This window comes from Otolemur garnettii, unplaced genomic scaffold (assembly GCF_000181295.1).
Source record: "Otolemur garnettii isolate 467f Iridium unplaced genomic scaffold, OtoGar3 scaffold00159, whole genome shotgun sequence".
In the NCBI taxonomy this organism is placed as follows: Eukaryota; Metazoa; Chordata; class Mammalia; order Primates; family Galagidae; genus Otolemur; species Otolemur garnettii.
In genome coordinates, this window is record NW_003852554.1 from 119,115 (window position 1) to 123,840 (window position 4,726).

Sequence of the window (4,726 nt, forward strand, 5' to 3'; positions counted from 1 at the left end):
GCTCACAGCAACCTCCAACTCCTGGGCTCAAGCGAATCTCCTGCCTCAGCCTCCCAAGTAGCTGGGACTACGGGCGCCCGCCACAGCGCCCGGCCATTTTTTGGTTGCAGCCATCATTGTTGTTTGTCGGGCCTGGGCTAGGGATTCGAACCTGCCACCTTAGGTGTATGTGGCTGGCGCCTTAGCCGCTTGAGCCACAGGTGCCGAGCCTGGATTACTATTCTTGTTGTCAATGTGTTTTATATACTCCTATGGGCCAGTCACCTTCCCTTCACACAATTATCTTACTGGAGAAGTAATACAGTACAATACCTTTTAACAGCACAGAATCTAGACCAAGCCAATCCACCTAGGTTTCATTCTCAGCTCCTCACTGGCTACATGATCCTAGAAAAGTTATACGACATTTCTGTGTCTCTGTTTCTTTATAAAATTGGTGATCTTACCAATCTTACCTCATAGAGTTCTAATGAAAGTTGAGTTATTATACATTTGATACGGTATGTTTAAGCGTCTTGAAACAAGATTTGGCATGATATATCTGTTACATAAGTCTCAGCTACTATTATAAAATCCTACTAATCCTGCAAGCTAGACATTATTATTGCCATTTTACAGATGAAAAACTGAAGCTGAGAAAGAGGAGTGACTGCCGTGAAGGCTATGTGTTAACCGGTTTGACGAAAACATTTCAAATTGTATATAAAACCAGCACATCGTACCCCATGATTGCATTAATGTACACACCTATGATTTAATAAAAAGTAGAATTAAATTGACTCCTAGAGCCGGTAACTGACACAGATCTCTTTGGATGCACATATTCTTGGGGCTTTGTCTCCAGGAGACCCTTCAGTAGAGGGTTGTCCTTCCATGTCCCACAAATCATGCGTCTTCCAATGGACAGTGTATGTGTGTGTTGGGATAGGGTGATAAAATTACTTCCCCAGGCACCCTCACTTGTCATCTTATATTCACTGTTCTAGCTCTTTCCTAGGAGGTCATATGCATGTAATAGTTTATTTTCCAACAAGTTTTTTGTTTTGGGGGTGTTTTGTTTTTGCAGTTTTGGCCAGGGCTGGGTTTGAACCTACCACCTCCAGCATCTGGGTCTGGTGCCCTACCCCTTTGAGCCACAGGCACCACCCTTCCAACAAGTATTAATTTAGGCTTTGCAAATCCTTTTCTAAACTAGGAATGCATTTTCTTTTTTTTAAGACAGAGTTTCACTTTGTTGCCCTAGGTAGAAGGCTGTGGTGTCATAGCTCACAGCAACCTCAAATTCTTGGGCTCAAGCTATCCTCTTGCCTCAGAGTAGCTGGGACTACAGGTGCCCACCACAACATCACCCAGCTATTTTTAGAGGCAGGGTCTCACTCTGGCTCAGACTGGTCTGGAACTCCTGAGCTTAAGTAATCTACCTGCTTTAGTCTCCCAGAATGCTAAGATTGCAGGCATGAGCCACTGTGCCCAGCCCTAAACTAGGAATTCTATGGGTAGAAAAAAATTCCCTAACTAATAACTCTTTTACTTTATATTCTTTTCACTGGATCACATGCCCAGTAAATACCTCTCCTTTGTGTCATGTTATATGCTGGACAGTGAGGACACAAAAATAAGACCTAGTCCTTGCCCTCAAGGTGCTCAAGTCTAATGGGGGCAGGGAATAGACAACAGAAAAGGAATATGATCAGTAATCTTATAGAAGAAGCATGGGTCCAAGCTCCATGGCTCATGCCTATAATCCGAGCACTTTGGGAGCTGAGGCAGGAGGATTTCTTGAGGCCAGGAATTGGAGATCAGCCTGAGTAACATAGCAAGACTTTGCCTCTGAAAAAAAAATCGGTCAGCATGGTGGTATTTGCCTATAGTCCCAGCTGCTTGGGAGGCTGAAACAGGATTACTTGAGTCCAGGAATCCAGGGCTGCAGCGAGGTATGATCATACCACTGAATTTTAGTATAGCAGACAGAACAAGACCTTATCTCAAAAAAAAAAAAAAAATCATGGCATCTATTAGAAGCACAGAAGCATCCAGTCCAATAGCTAGGGAGCCAGAATTTTACTTGGTCTTTGAAAAATAAATAAGGATCACCTTAAGAAGAGAGGGAAGAGCATTTTAGGTAGAGGGAACCATGTCTGTGAAGGCTGGAACATGAAACCGGATGACATGTTTAGGGTCTACAAATAGTTTGGGATGAGGCCCAATGAGTGTGTATGTGAGGGCAAGAGACCAAGATGGGCAGGCAGGCTGGAGCAGATTACCAGTGTTTGTGGGTAAAGGTGAGGAGCCTATCCTTCATCTTTAATGCCAGGTGACGTTTAGTTACGGCTCTCTTCTGGCACAATTGCTTTTTTCTGACAGCTAGCATTTGGTTAAATTTGGAAGTCCAGATTAATTTATTCACTGAACAACATGTGCAGAGCACCTGCTTGTTATCAGCATTTATGTACAGGCAGGAGGCCTAAGGAATAGATTTTTGAAATCACGTGAGCTTTTATAGATGGGTCTAAATCTCAGCTCACACTGGAGATGATTTATACTGAAACCTGACCCCCTCCCTGCCCTTGGTGTTGTAATCCCTCTTGGTCATTTACATTTCCCTGAGCGTACCACCCTGAACTGGGTCCACAGACACATTATGGGAATGGCTACAATCACAACAAGCTGAACCAGTCAGCTTGGGTGGTGAACAAGTGCCTATTGTACTTAGGCACGTGGAACTGCATAAGTGAGACGAGAAGGAAGAGAATATCACATACCTAGTCTCTGGGGTTTCATAGTCAGAAATTGCAGAAAGTCAAATGTGGGAGATAAGTTAGAAATTATTACTCAAGGCCAGGTGCAATGGTTTGTACCTATGTGTATAATCCCAGCACTCTGAGGTGGGAGGATCATTTGAGGCCAGGAGTTTAAGACCAGCCTGACAATATAGAGAGACCTCTATTTCTACAAAAAAAAAAAAAAAAAAAAGAAAGAAAGAAAGAAAGAAAGAAAGAAAAAGAAAAAAATAGCCAGGCATAGTGGGACATGCCTATAGTCTCAGCTACTTGGGAGGCTGAAGCAGGGGGATGCCTTGAGCCCAGGAGTTTGAGGCTGCAGTGAGCTATGATGGTGCCATTCACTCTTGCTCCGGGCAAGAGTAAAATCTGGTTTCATAGGAAAAAGAAAAGAAAGAGAAGAGAAGAATGTTATTAACACATGAGATAAATCGTGCACTTACAAAGTGCTTGAATTTTGTTTTTTAAGACAGTCTCACGTTGTCAGCTTCCGTAGAGTGATGTGGTGTCATAGTTCACAACAACCTCAAACTCCTTGGGTTCAAGAGGTCCTCTTGCCTCAGCCTTCCGAGTAGCTGTGACTATAGGGATGCCACACACCTGGCTATTTTTAGAAAGAGGGTCTCAAGCTTGCTCAGGCTGGTCTCAGACGCTTGACCTCAGGCAAGTTCACCCACCTCGGCTTCCTAGAGTGCTAGGATTACAGTTGTGAGCCGCCATGCACAGCCTAAAGTGCCTGACTTCGTGTTGGGACCCTCGCGGACAAATAAATCAGACCGGTTCCTATCCTTAGAAGTTCACAGCCTGGTAAAACAGATAATAACCACAGTGCTTCAGGAAGTGGAGAAGATCTCAGTTGGCTAACCACAGCCCATGGTCAACCAGTAAAGCATCCTAGATAAGGACCGGGAGTCAAGGGTGTCATAATCTTGGCTGAGGCTGGAGAGAAATGGGAAGGGCAGGCCACACAGACAAAACTGCCTAAGGAGCTCGGAGAAGAGGAGTGAGTCAGAGTGACTGGTTTATCTAGAACTAGTGGCGAAGCATCAAGTGAAGTTGTCAGCTGGGGCCAGGTGGGGGGGCCTTAAATGCTGAGCTAAAGGTATGGGCATTGTGGAGCCTTTGGTTTCCAAGTGGGGGTAACACAGTTAGATCTGCCTTTTAGAAAGACAAGTCCCAGGGTGGCGCCTGTGGCTCAGTGAGTAGGGTGCTGGCCCTATATGCTGAAGGTGGTGGGTTCAAACCTAGCCCTGACCAAACTGCAACAAAAAAATAGCCGGGCATTGTGGCAGGTGCCTATAGTCCCAGCTATATGGGAGGCTGAGGCAAGAGAATCACCTAAGCTCCAGGAGTTGGAGGTTGCTGTGAGCTGTGACACCATAGCACTCTACTGAGGGAGATAAAATGAGACTCTGTCTCTAAAAAAAAAAAGAAAGAAAGAAAGAAAGACAAGTCCCTTCCATTACTGAGCCCAATATATGTGTAAAATGAGGGAGCTGATGATTTTTTTTTTTTTTTGAGACACAGTATCAACTCTGCTGTGGCATCAGGGTACCTCACAGAAACCTCAAACTCTGAGTTGAAGTGATCCTCTTGCCTCAGCCTCCTAAGCAGCTGAAACTATAGGCACCCAACACAAAAAGCAGCTAATTTTTCTATTTTTAGAAGATACGAGGGTCTCACTTTGTTCAGGCTGGTCTCGAATTCCTGAGCTCAAGCAGTGCTCCCACCTTGGCCCCCAGAGTGCTAGGATTACAGGCATGAGTCTGATTTAAAACAGCATTTCTCGTCTCAGCGCCTGTGGCTCAAGTGGCTAAGGTGCCAGCCACATACACTAGAGCTGGTGGGTTTGAATCCAGCCTGGGCCTGCCAAACAACAATGACAACTACAACCAAAAAATAGCCGGGCGTTGTGGCGGGCACCTGTAGTCCCAACTACTTGGGAG